This window comes from Triturus cristatus, chromosome 6 (assembly GCF_964204655.1).
Source record: "Triturus cristatus chromosome 6, aTriCri1.1, whole genome shotgun sequence".
Lineage (NCBI taxonomy): Eukaryota > Metazoa > Chordata > Amphibia > Caudata > Salamandridae > Triturus > Triturus cristatus.
This window is the reverse complement of record NC_140589.1, coordinates 342,103,426-342,125,932: the sequence shown is the minus strand read 5'-3', so window position 1 is coordinate 342,125,932 and position 22,507 is coordinate 342,103,426.

The following is a 22,507-nucleotide window of genomic DNA, read 5'->3' as shown; positions in this document are numbered from 1 at the left end:
CAAACGTAGCCCAAATATCAACCAGATGTAGCCCAAGTATAGCCCAATGACAGAATGTCCCAGAGTGTTCTAACGAACAACTAGAGCGCTAACAGTCTTACTTATGACAAAAGTATGGCACACCTGAAGCCATCTTGATTGGAATAAAGTGGTAACACTTAAAACATTTAATTCACAAAGGAACAAAATGAGGGGGTTCATTTTGCCATAGAAATTATGATTAGTTCTGCAGAAAGAAAAATTAGGGCACATTTTGACTTCTCAAATCCTCTTCTATTTCATAAAAAAATTCTGACATGCAGACTGAAACATGCACTTTGAATACCAGCAGCAGACTTCCCTGGTGAGCAGTAGTTTTACTACAGTGATCTAATGAGCAACTAGAGTGCTAACATTCAGAATTTATGGCAAATGTGTGACACATCTGAATGCCTTCTTGATGGAACCAAAGTAAAAAACTGAAAGTATTCCCACTGAGGAGACTGCAGTAAATGAGGAAATTAGGAAACTTCATAACAAATAAATCTCCCAAGATGGCCACCAGAGACAAAAGAGCCCAACTGTAGCCCAAATATCACCCAGATGTAGCCCATATGTAGCCCAATGACAGAAGTGTGCTAAACACTTATTTTTTTGTGTATTTGCAGTTTTATATAGTGCAGACTTGTCAGGTATTGGAGTGCTTTACATGATCATTGGTTACATCACACAAGATCAAATTCATTTTGGTTGTAGACATGGGGAGATTAAGTGATTTGACCAGAATCACAGAATGTTGAGCTAAAGCAGAAACTCCAACCTGGATCCCCAGTTGCAAAGTCTGCAGCTCTGGAAGTAACACCACATCCTCTCCCCTAGGTGCAACATTTAATCAAGTGGTCAACTGGATAAAAAAACATAAAGATTACAAATAATTTAACAGTTCTTTGTCGCTATTGGAAAACTCAGAAAATATGTCCTCATTTTAGTTTTTTAGACCACTAACCATAATTTGGATGCAAATAAGACCCTCTCATATATGTAATTTCTAAAGGAAATACTCTAGGTATTACAGTTTTGATTACATCAAGATGACGTCAGGCGTTCCACACTTTTGTAATAAATATAGAATGTTAGCAATCTAGTTGTTCATTGGGATACTGTTGAGAGGTAGAGGCCAGGGGCACGGACTCTGAAAATTGAAGGCAGGTAGGAGAGTGCAGATGCAACATTTTGACCACACTGGGCAGGCAGGAAGGGCAGTGGCAGCACAACAGACTATGGAGGGCAGTGGAAAGGGGGGCAGGGGCAACAAACCAACAATACAGGACTGGCAAGAGAGGCTGTGGCAATATAATAGACCATTGTGGGCAGAAGGAAGAGGCAGTGGTAGTACAACCATACATGCCAACAGACCCGTTTCAGCCAGGAAACGTCCAATGTTTTTAAGCTCAAATGGGCTTTATTTGATCTGTCTCCTATCTACAATCTCCTCTTTTTCAATGTAACTCAAAGGGGAAAATCAATACACCAGTTTTTTTTCAAAATCTCCCTCTTACCAAGTTCAAAATGTTCGCAAGTATGGTACATTGGATAATGGTAGGCAGGAGGAATTGGGGTAGGAACATGGACTCGGATAACAGAGGACAGGAGGGACATGGAGAGGTGCACCAAACTGACCCTACAGGGCAGGCATCAGGGTTTGCATCAGCACAATACACCACACAGCGCATGCGGGACGGGAGTGCAGCACAACAATCCATAGAAAGCAATAGGGAGGGGACAGGACCATGCACATGGACAACAGAGAACAAAGGGGAAAGAGGCAATGGTAGCTAGCTGACCATAATGGACAGACAGGAGATAAAGCTGCAGCATAACAGACCATAAAGGGCAGGAAGGACGTATCAGGGGCATTACAATGGAACAGACAAGCCAGGAGGGAGGGAATAGGGGTCTGCACATAGAAACAGAGGGCTTGGGGCAAGGGGGCAGGGCAGGAGCAGCAAGATGACCATGAAGGTCAGGCAGGATGGGCACTAGAAACAAGACACCATGGAGAGCAACAATGAGACTATGATGGCATACACACAGGCCATGGAGGGAAGGTGGGAGGGGGTCAGGGGCAGCTAGCTGACCACACAGGGAAGGTGGAAGGGGCCATGGCAGCACAGAAGACCATGCATGGCAAGCGGGAGGGTTAGTGGCAGCACAATGGCTACGATTGGCAAGAAGGAAGGTGCAGGGGCATGCACAAAGGACCATGGAGGATAGAAGGAAGGGTCAGGACCTGGGCACAGACAAGAGAGTTCAGGGGAAGGGGCCTCACAACAGACCGCGCGAAGCAGTCAGGAGGAGCAGTTGCAGCACAACAGACCAGGGAGGGCAGAAGGGTGTGGCAGTAAAATGGACCATGGAGGACAGGAGGAAGGGGATGGGGCATGGATGTGGACAGGCAGGGTGGAGGTGGCAGGGACAGGTTACAGTCATCTGACAATGCTAGGCAGGTGGGAGGGGAGTGGCAGCTCAATAGAACACTCAGAGTAGATAGGAGTGGCAGGTCCATGGAACATGGTGGGCAAAAAGGATGGAGCAGGGGCATGCAAAAAGACATCGGAGGGCAGGGGGAAGGAGAATAGGGGCAGCAAGCACAGAGGCTAAGCAGCAGGTCAATGATGGGCCATAGAATTGGGCGACGGAGGGCAGGAGGAGTGGACTGGTACATCATGCTAAATGGAGGGCAGTGGCAGCACATCAGACCATGCATGGCAGGAGGGAGGAGGCTAGTCCATGGATTCAGACAACAGAGGATAGGGAGGAGGTGGATGGGGCAGCAAGCTAACTGTTCAGAGAAGGTGGGTATTAGGAACTTTATTGTTTTTAAAATGTGTGTCTGTGCGAACTACTTAAAATATGAACAAGTATGCAGCATAATCTCACTTTTATTCAGGAAGAAGAGAACGTTTGTGACTGTGACTCCGGGCTCACTTGGCAGAAACACCCCCTGACCCTCCACCCCCCATCGCAAAATGTAATGCCCGTGAAAAGGGTAGGTGGACGCAGTGTTATATAGAACATAGTCCTGAGAGCACGATTGAAAATGAAAACTAGATATAGTATATGGTATAAACTATGCACCAAAAAGTGTGATATAAGATGAACCGGGGCGTGAAATATAATATGCAATACATTGTGCACAATGACAGATTCATTGGAGAGCGCGAGATAGCACAGGCACTAGCGCGTGCTATGCGATATGCGCCTTGGAGTGTAATATGCACAGGGCAGTGTTGTGTAACCTAACTAGTCTCTAAAGTTGTAATATAAAATATGTGCTGGGGAGTGTAACGTTGCATATGCACTGTGACAAAGATATGGATCCCAGATTGTAATATGTATGGCATAGCGCTGTGCGTTATAACATAGGCATCGAGGAAGGCACGTTAGATGGGGCAATATAACCCGTGCGAAGGCAAGTGTGGCATGACATATTCACGGGGTGGTGTTACAGTGCACATGGGCTAGAGAGTGTCATAGCATACGCACTAGCTGGTGGAATACAACACAGAGGTGTGAGGCACTCGGCGGGCACTGGTGGGTGTAACACAGCATTGGGCTCAGCCAGGAGCACGCTGTGACTCTCAAGTGAGGTTCGTCTCCTTTCCAGAGAGTAAAATAAAAAGTATTACACATCCGGCGGTGGATGTGTGTTTTATTAACCGTGAGGGGGGTTTCTTGCATAGTTTGGTCAAATTTTTGTCGAATCCCCTTTGAATGGCTTGGTGTGCGTGTATATTAATTGTGCCCGTCAATAGCTACCCATGTTTGTATAAATAAATGACAAGGGTGTCTACTTGGAGAGTACCCACCGGCGGGGGCGCCGGGATTAGGCACGGTAGGGCGTCAGACACGTCAGAGCTTCACTAGCGGTGTAAATACATTCCATGTGGATTCATTCTATGCATAGTCGCCTTTTAATGAATATCACGCAAATCGTCATGATGATAGGTACATACGGTTTGTCCAGCATGTCCTAGGTTTTCCTATAAATATATTTTTTTTAAAAATAATAAAAGACAAAGGCCGGCCCCGGGGGATGGGGTCCCCAGGGCCATAAGTGGCCTGAGGAGGTGGGCAACGCAGCCCCCTCCTAAAGAATTAAAAAAAAAAAAGGCCATGACCCGGGGGTTGGGGTCCCCGGGCCGATTAAGGCCTTGGGAGGGCCAAATTAATTTTTTTCAACAAAAAAAATTAGGGTGCAGGGCCTGAGGGATGGGGTCCCCAGGGCCAGTAAATTAGAAAAAGAAGGGGGGCCACACAGCCCTCCTTCTTAAAAAAATTAAATAAATAAAAAACCGGCATCACGCCGGAGGCCACGCCCCCTCCTTGCAGCACTCTGCAAACGCGCCCCCTGGCCAGTTGTAAGTTGGGGAATTAATTCCCCTTCAATACTGAGGGTCCCTGAGGGGCAACTAGTCCAACAGGTATCTCCAGTATGCGCCAGGGAGCTGCATTGCAGACAGGTGTTCTGAGGCCACGCCCCTTTTTACACCTCTATGCAACGCAGCTCTGTGGCGCTTCCTGGAGGTACCTAGTGGGCTAGTTTGACCCTAGGGACTCTTAGGATTCAAGGGGACTTAATCTCTCAACTTAGAACGGCCACAGGGCTCGTTAACACAGTGGTGAAGGGAGGGGACGGGGCCTGAGGTGACGTGTGCAAACACACCCTGTGGCGCGTTTTAAGTTGGGGAAATAATTCCCTTTCAATCCTGAGGGACCCTGGGGGCCAACTAGCCCACCTGGTGCTTCCAGTAAGCGCCACTGCTCTGCGTTGCAGAGAGGTGGTGAAGGCTGTGCCCCTTTTTACACCTCTCTGCAATGGCGCTTACTGTACGTACCTAGTGGCCTATTTTGCCCCTAGGGATCCTCAGGATTCAAGGGGACTTAATCTCCCAACTTAAAAAACGGCCACAGGGCGTGTTTACACAGTGGTGAAGGGAGGGGACGGGGCCTGAGTTAATGTGTGCAAACAAGCCCTGTGGCGCGTTTTAAGTTGGGGAAATAATTCCCCTTCAATCCTGAGGGACCCTCGGGGCCAACTAGCCCACCAGGTGCTTCCAGTAAGCGCCACTGCGCTGCGTTGCAGAGAGGTGGTCTAGGCCGCGCCCCTTTTTACATCTCTCTGCAATGCAGCTCTGTGTCGCTTACTGGAGGTACCTAGTGGTCTAGTTGGACCCTAGGGACCCTCAGGATTCAAATGAACATAATCTCCCAACTAAAAACAGCCACAGGGCGTGTTTACACAGTGGTGAAGGGAGGGGACGGGGCCTGAGTTAACGTGTGCAAACAAGTCCTGTGGCGCGTTTTAAGTTAGGGAAATAATTCCCCTTCAATCCTGAGGGACCCTCGGGGCCAACTAGCCCACCAGGTGCTTCCAGTAAGCGCCACTGCGCTGCGTTGCAGAGAGGTGGTCTAGGCCGTGCCCCTTTTTACATCTCTCTGCAACGCAGCTCTGTGGCGCTTACTGGAGGTACCTAGTGGTCAAGTTGGACCCTAGGGACCCTCAGGATTCAAGGGGACTTAATCTCCCAACTTAAAACAGCCACAGGGCGTGTTTACACAGTGGGGAAGTGAGGGGACGGGGCCTGAGGTGACGTGTGTAAACACGCCCTGTGGCGCATTTTAAGAGGTAGTTTTAATCCCCTGCCCTATTATATACTAGGGGCTTACAGAGGAGGTCATGCTGATCACAGGGGGACCCCAACGCATAGTGTTCCCTAGTATATGTAGGTGTTTTCACTGTATTCTGAGTGTCTTTTAACATAGCACTGGCTCTAGGACTGGTTAGTCAGACTCAGTTATCACCAGTATCCGTCTGAAAAAGTTGAGGGTACAGGATGATTTTGCAACAAGGCTTCTTTCTGCTCTTCTGTTTGTTCTTTCTGCACTTTATCCTTCTTCCTGCACTTTTCTTCGTCTTTGAGGACTTCAGTTGCTTCTTTCTGCATTTCTTTTTTTTCTTTCCGTGCGTTTTTTCTTCTTTCTTCACATGTCCTATCTCTGTAGGCATAGTTAGAAATTAGCATTTAAAAAACCTTTGAAATTCACTGAAAAAACTATAGGTTTCAGGCACGTTATAGTTAGGAATTAGCATTTAAAAAACCTTGGAAATCCACTGAAAAAACCATAGGTTTCAGGGGCGTTATAGTTAGCTGGACTTTTCACTCGTACAAAACCATTGAAATTCCCCCGTTATAGTTAGTTCAGCTAACAATAACTCGCGCGCCCGCAATGCACTGCTGATGACGTCACATATTACATCACTCATGACATGGTCAGTGACATCACTCATGACATCACTGATGACATCTCAAATGACATCACTGATGACATCATCCTTGTGATAGAGTGGCAGACCTCCTCTCCCCCTAATATAACCTTTGATACACACATTCAAAAATAGAAACTAAAATTTTCAAAACAATGGACATACCAATATCAGTTACAACAACCTATTCAGTAATTCTAAGATCCACATACACATCCACTCATTCACCAACAGTCCTATACAGTCACTCATACATGCACTCACTCATCATATGTACTCATACACCTATACATCCTGTTACACAACGCCACTCATCCATAGAGTTACTCACACACATAGTCACTCATGCTAATAAAGAATCAAACATCCATTTACTTGCATATACAGTTATACACACACCACCACACTTACTTCTACAGAAACTTACACATACTTAGTCTTTTAAAGAATCACTTATAGAAACACATACTTATTCATACAGGAACTCTTTCAATCTCTCACTCTCACATATACTCACTTATATACACCAATAGTCACATATACTAGTTTAAAACATATGTAGTTACTCATAAAGACACTATTGAGACAGTCATTCACTCACTAACACACCCATGCACACACTCATCCACCCATACAGTCCTGCACACATGCTGTCTTCAACACATAAAAACAGTGAGTCACTCATTCATGCACCCATGCACTACGTAATACCCCCCACCGAACCATACAGACACTCAGACACTCATACTGATACTCAAAAAACCAACTAATAACCTATATAGACACTCATGTAGCTACTCACCAACCCATGCAGCCACTTATACACAAAGTGAGAGACTGATACAGATATTTACATATTTAAACATTACTCACTAAGCCATGTATTCACTAAGATACACTCAATCAGTCAGTTATACAATCAACTTTTCAAAAACAAATCATCCATTTAGACACTTATATACCCATTTATTCTTCCATCGACCTTGAGATATACGTATATAAAACATAAGTAATTTTCAGAAAAACACACATTCACTAGATGATGTCATCAGTGATGTCATCAATGATGTCATTTGAGATGTCATCAGTGATGTCATGAGTGATGTCACTGACCATGTCATGAGTGATGTAATATGTGACGTCATCAGCAGTGCATTGCGGGCGCGCAAGTTATAGTTAGCTGAACTAACTATAACAGGGGAATTTCAATGGTTTTGTACGAGTGAAAAGTCCAGCTAACTATAACGCCCCTGAAACCTTTGGTTTTTTCAGTGAATTTCTAAGGTTTTTTAAATGCCTAACTATAACGTGCCTGAAACCTATGGTTTTTTCAGTGAATATATATATATTTATGTTTTTTTTAAAATATTTATGTATATATAGTATAAAATATTCCACAGCAGGATCCCAGGGGTACCACCATCCAAAGGAAGGCGCAACACCAGGAAACAGACTCCAAAGGCAAAGTTGAGAGTTAAATGATGATTTGTTCAAGCATCCAGTGTCCAAATGACGTGTTTTGGCCGCAAGACATGCAGCCTTGATCACATAGCGCTGTACTGGTGAATGAGTGGTATTCATATTTTTGTGTGAGTGGCAGTGTTTTTACTATGTTCATTGCAATGACTGAGTAGTTTTGCAGCGTGTGGCTGTGGGCAAGACGCAGTAAAGCACATGTGTGACATCATGTTTTACTTCAGTTAGTAACGCCAGTGTAAACAGACTATAAAACTGTCAACTATCTGATGAAGCCGGAGATTGCCTCAGTCCTTCCACACATGCATCGTGGAAGCTGGTACAAGAGCATATGGCGTCCCCAGATGCAGTCAACCGATAGTGTAAGTACACATTAAAACGGAAAGCATGCCCCTCGTAAGCAATCATGTTAGTGTTACAGATTGCTCACAACTAGAAACGCGAGACCTAGCACAACAGTGTGTGTGTCCGTAACTCCCTGCTCTCGGCGCATCTCATGAAGCACAAAGTGAAAGCGCTGCATGTGAACAAAGGCTAGTTATAAGATGTGCGCATCTAGCCGCGGTACAGTAAAGATGCAAACAAACTAAATAACTGCATAAATGCAAAACAAAGCTGCCACTTAATAGTTGAAAGTGTGAGTGAGGGTGAAATGTGCACATAGGCGTGTACATACATGTTGAGGAAGGCGTGAATGCGCATATAAACCAAAATATTTAAGTGTGGTGTTTGTACCTCCTCAAGAACATTCGAGTGACATAAAAATGCATAGAATGTACTAATAAAAAATGTGTGAAAGCGCAGGAAATATTCTAGAGTCTGCCAGTGCTTGTTCAAAGTATCCCTTGCAATGAAGCGATGGGGGTATAGCATAGCGTATTGTGACAAAGTGACATTCTAATTCATAATCATACGCAAACATGGTCTAAATACATGTGTTGCCATTCCTGCCGCAGCATTGGTTACAAGCCTGTAGTGCCTATGCTTAAAGACCGACTATAGACAACCAAAATGACAGTATGAATACTGGGTATTCTCTTCGTGGTTGCACATAGCCTGATGACAGGAAACCCAACTCTATGTGAATACTGAGAGTGCACAGGTAGAGCCTGATATAAACAGTGAAATATATACAGGTGATAACATTAATATACAGTTACAATGCAATGGTATGATCACTAAGGGTGTGAATGCAATGCTATGTTACAGGAAATGGTGCAGATCCTCCGTGGTGTTGTGACCAGCGGGTGCCTTGGTGTTAAATTGCAGAATATATCTACTCTTCAATTGCCTCAAAAGCTTCTCCCTGTTGCCACCCCGTCTAAGTGGTGGGATGCAATCAATGACTGAATAACGGAGGTGCTCTAGATTGTTATTATGCATCTCCTTAAAATGCCTGGCTACGGGGTAGGCTGGGTCATTGTTAACTATCGCTCTGAGGTGCTGGAGAATTTACAGGTGCACTTGCAATTTAGTGCTCCCAATGTAACGCAGCCCGCAGTTACATTCGAGCAGGTACACCCCAAATTCCGTTCTGCATGTGAGTCTATGTCTGATGGTAAGTTGTGCGTTTCTAAAGGCTGAGTCTACCTTCGTGATGTTCTTACCAAACCTGCATGCCCTGCAACTCTGGCATTTAACAAAACCCTCTCTGTCTGCTAGCCAATTCTGTGATGTGGTGATCTCCGGACTGTTTCTGACTAGTGCATCCCTCATGGAAAATGCTCTTCTGTATGTGATGTCAGGTTTGTGGGCTACTACAAGTCCTAGTGCAGGGTCTGATTTAATGATACCCCAATGCTTGTTGATTACTGCTCTGATAGCTTTCCTCAGTGTAGTGCATTATGATCAATCTCGGGGTGACTAGGCTATTTGGCTCACTTAGTATGTTGGTCGTACTGGTGACCTCAGGGGTGGATGGGACCACTAACAATTCCTCCCTAGGGATGGCATTGGCTCTGACAGTAACCGCTTGCCTTGAATCTTTTGGCTGCTTGCCCCTGGCACTCAAGGAGATCTTCATGAGTACTGCAAATTCTGGCCAATCATAACATCTCCCCATAGGGAATGCTGGTTATGAGGTGCCTAGGGTGAAATCTGGAGGTGTGCAATGTGGAGTTTCCTGCGGTAAGCTTACGATGAAGCTTGGAATGCAAAGCGCCATTGGCGATGTACAAGTTGATGTCCAAGAATTCTGTAGAGGTGGCACTAATGTTAGCATTGAATTCCAAATTAAGATCATTGGCATTGATCTCACTAATGTAAATTCTAGCATTGTTAACATCACCTCACCAAATCAAAAAGACGTTGTTTTTGTAACGCAGCCAAGACACAATGTTGTTATTGAAAGCTGTCTGGTGCTTGACCATGAGAACCCGCTCCTCCCACCAGCCAACATGTAAACATGCGTAGCTGGGCGATAAGCAGGCTCCCATGGCCACGCCCCTGAGTTTCTGGTATACCTTCCTATTTAACATGAAAGAATTATGTGTGAGAAACCTGTCAATTAGAAACAAAATGAGTTTGTTGTGTTTGTGACAATTGATGGGTCTTTTACCCAAGAAGTATTTGCATGCAGCTAGACCATCATGTTGACGTATGCTGGTATACAGCGATGTAATGTCCATGGAAATTAGCAAATAGTCCTCGTGCCATGGTATGTCTTTTACTTTGAGCAAGAAATCACTGGTGTCTCTGAGGTAGGTTGTCTGGCTGGATACAAGATCTTTGAGAAAAAAAATCCACATACTTGGAAATATTTTCGCAGTTGCTTTTTGTGGCCGAGATGATGGGTCGACTAGGAATGGGGGTCACGTTTTTGTGTACTTTCGGCAGAAAGTAAAGGATAGGGAGGACTGGAGTCTCAATGTTAAGGAATGCACATTCTCCTTTGCTCAACTTGCCCTGAGATCTGAACTCTTTGATGTGTTTCCTGAGTTCCTTATTACTGCTAGCCATTTCATTGTGGTTAGAGAGCCTGTAGCAAAGGTTATCGGTCAGATGTCAGTTAGCTTCTTCCAGATACAAATTGCGTGGCCACAGCACAATGTTCCCTCCTTTATCCGCCTTGTTGATGATGACTTCATTATTGCTTTGTAGTTTTTTCATAAGTTCATTGTATTTGAGACTATTATAAAATATTACTTACATTTTTCAAATTTACAATATATTAATGTTCTATATTAAAATATTTACGGTTTACTATTTGAAACTACATATGTATTTAAAAACTATATTTTCTACGTTTTGTAATGATATTAGTGTGAAACAATATTTTTCCCAATATTTTTAGATTCACCATTAGAAGTATAGGTAAACAATATTTTTGTAAGCAGTATTTTCAACACAATGTTTCTGTATCTTGTTGTGATCGATATTATGTCAGTGATCTATGTCATATATTACCATGGTAGACAAGGGCATTGGTGTAATTCCAAGTAATGTTAAAGGGCAAATACTTTATTGGTTCATTGGGGGAAGTCAGGCCAGATTTAATAGGTTTGATCTGTTTATTATGAATCACTCTGGCAAAGCCTATAGGCCTAACCTACTTATTGTGAAAAGCATACATTCAAGGTGATACGATTTTATAGATTTTTCTTCTTTTTTTAAAATAAATCTTAATTGGGTTTTAAACAAACAAAACCATAAAGTACAGATACAGTCGACAATTGAATTCAGTGAGAGCTTGACTCATATGCCTAAAAGATTACAGCTAACAGATTTGTCCGGTGAGCACAGCAAGGATCATACGGTTCATTGCTTATATTTGCATACTTGCGGGAGAGATTGTCAAGTGTACACAACAAGAGGGAGGATATATAACCTCGGGAAGTGAGGTAAGGAAAAGGGATAGGGCAATGGCGATATCTTGCAAAGAAATGCCGTGGAACACTAATGCATTGGGCATGAGAGTCGGCCGAGAAGGTATGAAGGTATGAATGGGGTAGTATAACATGTTGCAGAGGAGCGAAGAGTAGTGGGGGAACAGCGGGTGCTGTCTGATGCGCTAGATACACCGCATCTACCATGGGGGATGTTATAGTTTCTAGTGCAAAGTAAAAACTCTGAGAGAAGGGTGGCCTTTGAGTGGAAATAGGTTGTTTGCGGAGACCCCGGACCTCCTTGTAGTGAATGGCATTTACCTCTGCCGCACACCACTAGCGAACTGTGCCATGCCAGGCGTCTAGAGAGGGGGTCACTGAGAAACGCAAGTTCAGGGTCAGAGTACGCTTGGCAAGGAGAAGCAACAGGGAGGCGAAGCGAGTGCACACCTTATGGGACTTGTGCTGCCTGAAGATGCCAAGTGAACACCCCTCCCATGTGTGGATATCAGTGGGCTCCATGACTGGTCGCAATGTGTTGTGCACTTTTTTCAGAAATAGTGTTGAGCTGGGCAGGACCAATTCATATGCTCTAGGTCATCGCCTAGACCCTAACAGCATGGGCAATGGGCATTTGCTTGGGGTAAGAAGCGATTATTTTGGCATGGGGTGAAGTAGGCGTGGTGTAGCATGAAGAGTTGCAGGTTTTTGAAACGCGAGTTACAGGAGACTTTTTTATGGAAATGCGAGGGCAGTTTCCTACTCCTTATAATGCAGTGCTCGCCCAAACTCCTCCTCCCATTGGTGCCATAGGGTATCCAGGGGGTGTATCTTCAGCTCATAGGTAGCTTTATACAGCCAAGTGATAAGGTGATGCCCAGGACCCATCATGAGGACTGCTTGCAGCACAGCAAAAGTCAGGCTGAACATTTGCCCCCACATCGCATGTATGACTGTGAAATAGACTTAGTACCGGGGGCTAAAATAACTTGCAGTCAAATATATGCTCTCACTGAGCATGAAAATCAACATTACGCAAACATGGTCTAAATACATGTGTTGCCATTCCTGCCGCAGCATTGGTTACAAGCCTGTAGTGCCTATGCTTAAAGACCGACTATAGACAACCAAAATGACAGTATGAATACTGGGTATTCTCTTCGTGGTTGCACATAGCCTGATGACAGGAAACCCAACTCTATGTGAATACTGAGAGTGCACAGGTAGAGCCTGATATAAACAGTGAAATATATACAGGTGATAACATTAATATACAGTTACAATGCAATGGTATGATCACTAAGGGTGTGAATGCAATGCTATGTTACAGGAAATGGTGCAGATCCTCCGTGGTGTTGTGACCAGCGGGTGCCTTGGTGTTAAATTGCAGAATATATCTACTCTTCAATTGCCTCAAAAGCTTCTCCCTGTTGCCACCCCGTCTAAGTGGTGGGATGCAATCAATGACTGAATAACGGAGGTGCTCTAGATTGTTATTATGCATCTCCTTAAAATGCCTGGCTACGGGGTAGGCTGGGTCATTGTTAACTATCGCTCTGAGGTGCTGGAGAATTTACAGGTGCACTTGCAATTTAGTGCTCCCAATGTAACGCAGCCCGCAGTTACATTCGAGCAGGTACACCCCAAATTCCGTTCTGCATGTGAGTCTATGTCTGATGGTAAGTTGTGCGTTTCTAAAGGCTGAGTCTACCTTCGTGATGTTCTTACCAAACCTGCATGCCCTGCAACTCTGGCATTTAACAAAACCCTCTCTGTCTGCTAGCCAATTCTGTGATGTGGTGATCTCCGGACTGTTTCTGACTAGTGCATCCCTCATGGAAAATGCTCTTCTGTATGTGATGTCAGGTTTGTGGGCTACTACAAGTCCTAGTGCAGGGTCTGATTTAATGATACCCCAATGCTTGTTGATTACTGCTCTGATAGCTTTCCTCAGTGTAGTGCGTTATGATCAATCTCGGGGTGACTAGGCTATTTGGCTCACTTAGTATGTTGGTCGTACTGGTGACCTCAGGGGTGGATGGGACCACTAACAATTCCTCCCTAGGGATGGCATTGGCTCTGACAGTAACCGCTTGCCTTGAATCTTTTGGCTGCTTGCCCCTGGCACTCAAGGAGATCTTCATGAGTACTGCAAATTCTGGCCAATCATAACATCTCCCCATAGGGAATGCTGGTTATGAGGTGCCTAGGGTGAAATCTGGAGGTGTGCAATGTGGAGTTTCCTGCGGTAAGCTTACGATGAAGCTTGGAATGCAAAGCGCCATTGGCGATGTACAAGTTGATGTCCAAGAATTCTGTAGAGGTGGCACTAATGTTAGCATTGAATTCCAAATTAAGATCATTGGCATTGATCTCACTAATGTAAATTCTAGCATTGTTAACATCACCTCACCAAATCAAAAAGACGTTGTTTTTGTAACGCAGCCAAGACACAATGTTGTTATTGAAAGCTGTCTGGTGCTTGACCATGAGAACCCGCTCCTCCCACCAGCCAACATGTAAACATGCGTAGCTGGGCGATAAGCAGGCTCCCATGGCCACGCCCCTGAGTTTCTGGTATACCTTCCTATTTAACATGAAAGAATTATGTGTGAGAAACCTGTCAATTAGAAACAAAATGAGTTTGTTGTGTTTGTGACAATTGATGGGTCTTTTACCCAAGAAGTATTTGCATGCAGCTAGACCATCATGTTGACGTATGCTGGTATACAGCGATGTAATGTCCATGGAAATTAGCAAATAGTCCTCGTGCCATGGTATGTCTTTTACTTTGAGCAAGAAATCACTGGTGTCTCTGAGGTAGGTTGTCTGGCTGGATACAAGATCTTTGAGAAAAAAAATCCACATACTTTGAAATATTTTCGCAGTTGCTTTTTGTGGCCGAGATGATGGGTCGACTAGGAATGGGGGTCACGTTTTTGTGTACTTTCGGCAGAAAGTAAAGGATAGGGAGGACTGGAGTCTCAATGTTAAGGAATGCACATTCTCCTTTGCTCAACTTGCCCTGAGATCTGAACTCTTTGATGTGTTTCCTGAGTTCCTTATTACTGCTAGCCATTTCATTGTGGTTAGAGAGCCTGTAGCAAAGGTTATCGGTCAGATGTCAGTTAGCTTCTTCCAGATACAAATTGCGTGGCCACAGCACAATGTTCCCTCCTTTATCCGCCTTGTTGATGATGACTTCATTATTGCTTTGTAGTTTTTTCATAAGTTCATTGTATTTGAGACTATTATAAAATATTACTTACATTTTTCAAATTTACAATATATTAATGTTCTATATTAAAATATTTACGGTTTACTATTTGAAACTACATATGTATTTAAAAACTATATTTTCTACGTTTTGTAATGATATTAGTGTGAAACAATATTTTTCCCAATATTTTTAGATTCACCATTAGAAGTATAGGTAAACAATATTTTTGTAAGCAGTATTTTCAACACAATGTTTCTGTATCTTGTTGTGATCGATATTATGTCAGTGATCTATGTCATATATTACCATGGTAGACAAGGGCATTGGTGTAATTCCAAGTAATGTTAAAGGGCAAATACTTTATTGGTTCATTGGGGGAAGTCAGGCCAGATTTAATAGGTTTGATCTGTTTATTATGAATCACTCTGGCAAAGCCTATAGGCCTAACCTACTTATTGTGAAAAGCATACATTCAAGGTGATACGATTTTATAGATTTTTCTTCTTTTTTTAAAATAAATCTTAATTGGGTTTTAAACAAACAAAACCATAAAGTACAGATACAGTCGACAATTGAATTCAGTGAGAGCTTGACTCATATGCCTAAAAGATTACAGCTAACAGATTTGTCCGGTGAGCACAGCAAGGATCATACGGTTCATTGCTTATATTTGCATACTTGCGGGAGAGATTGTCAAGTGTACACAACAAGAGGGAGGATATATAACCTCGGGAAGTGAGGTAAGGAAAAGGGATAGGGCAATGGCGATATCTTGCAAAGAAATGGCGTGGAACACTAATGCATTGGGCATGAGAGTCGGCCGAGAAGGTATGAAGGTATGAATGGGGTAGTATAACATGTTGCAGAGGAGCGAAGAGTAGTGGGGGAACAGCGGGTGCTGTCTGATGCGCTAGATACACCGCATCTACCATGGGGGATGTTATAGTTTCTAGTGCAAAGTAAAAACTCTGAGAGAAGGGTGGCCTTTGAGTGGAAATAGGTTGTTTGCGGAGACCCCGGACCTCCTTGTAGTGAATGGCATTTACCTCTGCCGCACACCACTAGCGAACTGTGCCATGCCAGGCGTCTAGAGAGGGGGTCACTGAGAAACGCAAGTTCAGGGTCAGAGTACGCTTGGCAAGGAGAAGCAACAGGGAGGCGAAGCGAGTGCACACCTTATGGGACTTGTGCTGCCTGAAGATGCCAAGTGAACACCCCTCCCATGTGTGGATATCAGTGGGCTCCATGACTGGTCGCAATGTGTTGTGCACTTTTTTCAGAAATAGTGTTGAGCTGGGCAGGACCAATTCATATGCTCTAGGTCATCGCCTAGACCCTAACAGCATGGGCAATGGGCATTTGCTTGGGGTAAGAAGCGATTATTTTGGCATGGGGTGAAGTAGGCGTGGTGTAGCATGAAGAGTTGCAGGTTTTTGAAACGCGAGTTACAGGAGACTTTTTTATGGAAATGCGAGGGCAGTTTCCTACTCCTTATAATGCAGTGCTCGCCCAAACTCCTCCTCCCATTGGTGCCATAGGGTATCCAGGGGGTGTATCTTCAGCTCATAGGTAGCTTTATACAGCCAAGTGATAAGGTGATGCCCAGGACCCATCATGAGGACTGCTTGCAGCACAGCAAAAGTCAGGCTGAACATTTGCCCCCACATCGCATGTATGACTGTGAAATAGACTTAGTACCGGGGGCTAAAATAACTTGCAGTCAAATATATGCTCTCACTGAGCATGAAAATCAACATTTACGTGAATATTGAGCTAATTATTTTAAAAACGGCTTCCTTCGACCCTCCAAGTCACCAGCTGCATCTCCCCTCTTCTTCGTGCCGAAAAGTAATGGTGGGTTACTGACTTGCATAGACTATCGAGCACTGGATAACATAACAGTAAAAAATGGCTATCCTTTACCTCGTCCTTCTCGATCAAGTGCGTACCGCCACCATAAACACTAAATTAGACCTGAGAGGGGCATACCATCTGGTGCGTATTGGAGCTGGCGACGAGTGGAAAACAGCATTCCGCATTCGTTATGGATTGTATGAGTATTGTGTTGTACTCTTTGGGCTTTGCAACACCCCTGCGGCATTTCAATTATTTGTAAATGATGTCCTCAAGGATTACTTAGACCGATTTGTGATCGTCTATATTGATGATATTTTGATTTATTCTAACACACAAACAGAACATGAAGATCATATAAAAACAATCCTGCACACCTTACGTACCAACAGCTTATTTAGCAAATTGTCGAAATGTGAATTTCACACTTCAAAAGTGGAATTTCTGGGTTTTATAATATCACCACATGGCATGACCATGTCTGAGTATAAGGTACAAGCAATACAAGACTGGCCTACTCCAACATCAGTGTAAGACATCCAACGTTGTTTTAGGATTCGCCAATTTCTATTGACGATTCATTAATTCTCTACCAAGGCAAGTCCATTACCAAAATTATTACAAAAAAGGTTATTTTTTATTGGACAACAGAGGCAAAACAAGCATTTTCTGAACTCAAAAAAGCATTTATAACAGCTCAAGTTTTCCAACATCCAAATAATGAACAGCCATTCATTGTAGAGACTGATGCCTATGAAACTGCAATAGGAGCAGCTCTTTCTCAAAGAAATCAGCATTCCCAAGAACTCCATCCTGTAGCATACCTCTCAATAAATATTTTTCCCAGCAGAACTTAATTATACGGTGGCAGAGAAAGAACTATTAGCCATCTGTTCAGCCTTTAAAGAGTGGCGTCCCTACCTATTGGAAGCAAAATTCCCAATAACCGTATATACTGATCATCGCAATTTACTATTCTTGCGATATGCTCAAGCTCTCTCTCCGCGTCAATTGTGCTGGACTCTTTTTTTTTTTTGCCCTATTCTATTTTGCCATAACATTCTGGCCTGGTCCCGCGAATACGAAAGCTGTCACCCTTTCTCGATTTGACGAGCAACATAAACCAAAGACCAAAATGACCCCAATACTTATGATTGCTCAGGATCATATCATATGAGTAACTATGTCCACACAATTTTTGGAAAAACTCAAAAAATACATGCGGCTACAGATAGCTATAATCTGACAACAACAAAACTCAAAAATACGCTCTATTCAGGAAAATTTAGCTTTCCAAGAAAACAAATTATACGTTCCAACAAAAAAATTACAAAAACAGGTGCTAAAATGGTGTTGTGACTACCCCCTAGCAGGACATCCTGGTCAGTCGAAAACCTAAGAACTGGTACAACAAAACTTTTGGTGGCCAAATTGGAAGAAAGACACTATTCTTTGTGTACAACATTGTGAAATCTGTGTACGAGCCAAATCTGATCATAACAAAAATAAAGTATACTTAATGCCTTTACCTACTCCAAATCAACTATGGGAAGAAGTCTATATGGATTTTCTTACCAATCTCCCAAAAGATCAAAAACAAATTACCATTCTAGTAGTAGTGGACAGGTTGTCAAAAATTGGTAATTTTGTGGCATGTTCAGGTCTACCCACAGCTTCTGAACTAGTGACTCTTCTACTGCAGCATGTCATGAGGCTTCACGGTGTGACACGAACCATCACCTCAGACCGTGGACACAATTCACCTCACGTCTATGGAAAGCTTGGTGTAAGACCCTTCATATACAAAGCAACCTCTCTACTAGCTCCCACCCCGAATCAGATGGCCAAACAGAGTAGGTGACCCAAGTGTTTTTTTTGTTTTATAAACATTTTTTATTTTACAATAAACTTCAATCGGTACAAAGTTACTTCTCGACAGGCAGTATATACGATCAGTATTTAGAGATATATTGTCTTATTCTTTCATACCTATCCTTAGCATCCATCATTGTAAGTATAGGGTACACAATTACAAGATATTGGCGTATCACACATAGTATTTCTATTTTAGTCTCCATTATTACCTGTCGTTTGTTAGTGGTTCCTCTTGCGGGGGTTCGCATATATATCCACGGAAGTGCATGCCGCAGATAGATGAGACGGATGGCTGTAGCGGACGCACTTTGGTACTGAGCACTTGCTGGCACGGACATTACAGCGCCCACAGGATCGGAAGCGCTGCTCCCTGCTATTTGGCGAGTGGCTGAATGACCCCCTCATAGCCTGCACCCCAATTGGAGACATACATAGGCTGGAGAGGAGCTGCGGCGATGGTCTTAGAGGTGTAGTGGGAGGCTGCAGCGTTTGACCCTGGCCATCATTCAACTCATCCTTGTATTGTGCTCCTGAGACAGTGTGCCAGGGAAACGATACGTGCCATAAGCGGCATGGCATTGTGCATTACCATGATGTGAGAGGAGGCTGCACACGCTGCATCGGGACCCATTCCTTTCACTGCAACGCGAGCAAAGCCATCGACTAGTGCCGGGTCTCCAGATTGTCTTCTTTATCAAAGGGGCCTCTATTAATCATTCTGTGTTCCCACGGAGCTCTGCCCCGGTCGGCTGTGGGGCGGTGATCTGCCGGTGAAACGAGAACTTCCTGCGGTGCTCCGGAGTGCCCGATCGACTGACTGTCGTGACCTGGGCAATCTGTAGGGCCTGGATAGCGACTTCACTAGCTCAAACCTGGACGCTACTGCTGCTAGACACTGCACAATATTCAGACATGATTGTTGTTCTTTACTATACTGAATTTTGACAAACAGACGTTTGATATTCTTATGATAATGGCACACAGTACACAGGTGACATGTCACCACTTCTTGCACACTTCAGGTACTCATGGCTGACTTAGTGTCCCATCGGAGCCTACAGATAATCATGTGGAATGTACGGGGACTTGGGGACCCGCGCAAGCGGCGACAACTTTTGGCACATCTAGATAGGCACCACATACACATTGCGCTACTTCTGGAAACACATGTTCATCCATTATACCCCTCTACCTTTGCAGCGAAATGGGACGATCATCGTTTATTCTCCTCGTACTCATCGTATGCTAGAGGCATGGCAATTCTTGTAAAAAAGCAGACACCGTTCGCCCTAGCGGGTAAGTTAGTGGACCATAATGGAAGATACACCATTGTATGGGGGCGGCTAGGTACAGATTCAGTCACACTGGTGAGCTGTTATGGCCCAAACGTCGACACTTCCGAATTCTTCACTGTACCTTGGGGGAAAATACTTGATATAGGATCAACGCATAAATATGGGGTGGGGATTTTAATATAGCTCTCAACCCAGCTGAAGACAGATCAAACTCTGCACCACATCATTACAACAAGTCCTACCATGTTCTACAGGGCATTAAAATTGAGATGGGATTATTAGACGCTTGGTGATACACTCATCCAACTGAGCGGGAGGGCACCCATTTTACGGCGCAAGCCGCCTCCTGGGCACGGTTAGATTATTGCTTATTGTCTAGATGGCTGGGCCCCCTTATGAAAGATGTCACACACCTAGCTAGAACATACTCCGACCACTCTCCGGTCAAGCTTACAATTGCCCCACCAGGATATAACAAATCACAGCGCGCTTGGAGATTGCAACCCCTGACGCTCCTAAACATGGTATTTCACAGTGAATTGGTGATGAAATCCAAGACTTTTTCCAAAGGAACAAAGGCTCCGTAGATGAGGTAGAAACAATATGGGAAGCCTTTAATGTGACAGTGCAAGGGTTTTGTATCTCCAAAGGTTCAGGTGTGTTAAAGGACATACAGGGCACAATCAGACGGCTAGAAACTGAGCTAAAAAACCTTGAGGCGCAGTTGAGGCTGAGTGAGGATAAAGATATCCAGCTTGAGTTTCGGGGGAACCTTTCTGAATACACTGAGGCTGCAGATCGGGAAGCGAAATTTCGAGGGAAATATTGGGTGGCTCGGAGATATGGAGAGGGAGAGACCCAGGCAAGACACTAGCTGAAACCATAAGACATCCACGCTTCTCCAATTGTGTATTAGAAATCACGGGGCCAGGGAAGATACTGCAACGTGACACTACTGACATCCTCGCTACATTTACTGCGCACTATGCAACACTTTCCACCTCGCAACGTAGGGATCATTTTGAATTAGACAGCTTCCTAGGTGATGTTGCCCTTGGCTCGCTGGGCAACTCGCAAAGGGAATTCCTCTGCGCTCCCTTCGAACTAGATGAAATACGGGTGGCCATTATACAGCTGCAATCTGGGAAGGCCTCCGGCCTCGATGGTTTGCCCGCCGAGTTATATAAAACTTACATTGACCTGATGGCTCCCATATTAAAGGAACAATATGAGGAATCGCTTGCAGCTGGCAGACTCCCCCCATCCATGAGGGAGGCGCTAATCACATCATTACTTAAACCTGGTAAGTCGCAAATACACTGTGATTCCTACAGGCCGCTGTCCCTAATTAATTGCGACGTCAAAATATTGGCAAAGGTTATCGCTAATAGACTAGCCTTGTTAATGGAAAAGTTGGTGCTCCCCGACCAGGCAGGATTTGTTCCTGGGAGAGCAACCACACATAACCTTCGTACCCTCTTCTCCATACTGCAGAACGTGGCTCCGGAGCTGCCGCTGGCGGCAGTCTTCCTGGATGCCACCAAGGCATTCGACTCTTTCGAATGGGACTATCTCTATGGGGTACTGCAGTGCATGGGGTTCCCTGACTTGTTCCTGTCCTGGATACGTCTGCTATATCAGCTGCCAACGGCAAAGGTATTAATCAATGGTCACCTATCTGACGCATTTCCCATATCCCGGGGCACGCGGCTTGGGTGCCCACTTTCACCCCTGCTCTTCGCGCTGGCCATCGAACCATTGGCGTCAAAGTTAAAGCAGCATCATCAAGATAAGGCGCTTCAATGTAACCTGCGACAAATCCTCATATCTTTATATGCGGATGATATAATACTATATGTAAGGCACCCACAAGATAACCTTAACCCACTATTGAGGGAATTCATAGTGTTTGGTAAGCTCTCTGGGATACATATAAATTGGAATAAGTCACAAATGTTGCCCTTGACCGCTGCGGCTTCGCGTTTCCCCTTGGACTTTCTGCTGGAGTAGTGCGATTCGGACCTACTCTATCTTGGGGTAGCGATCACTAGAGATAGGGACGAGTTGATGCAATTATAGCACTGCGAAACATCGGATTACGGAAAATGTCACCCAATGGATCTCCTTACCGTTAACCCTCACAGGACGCGCGTCATTGATCAAAATGGTGGTTCTGCCACAAATACTATACCTATTTTTAAATATTCCATACCATCCCGGGGGGCATTTATTTCAAACACTCCAATCCGAAATGACGCGGCTGATATGGGGGGGCAAACAAACTCATCTGAAATGGAAAGTACTCACCCAACTGTATGCTCAGGGAGGTTTCGATGTACCAGACTTTGAACTTTATTATGTATGTGTACTGGCTCACTATGCGTTTTACTGGTTCCATTCCCCTAGGTGTATGCCACAAATCGCAGCTGAGCACTGGTTGGCGGACCCAATCCCATTGAATGGCATACTGAATACGCCTCCCCGCACATGTGACATTGAGCCTACCACGATCACATGCACAGTAGATGCCTGGATTCGCATTTTGACTCTCCTTCAATGCCCGATGTTATACTCACCACTCCTCCCACTCTCCTATCATCCACGCATGCCACTACTACAAGAATTGGGGTTCATCAAATTATGTGAACGCACCAAC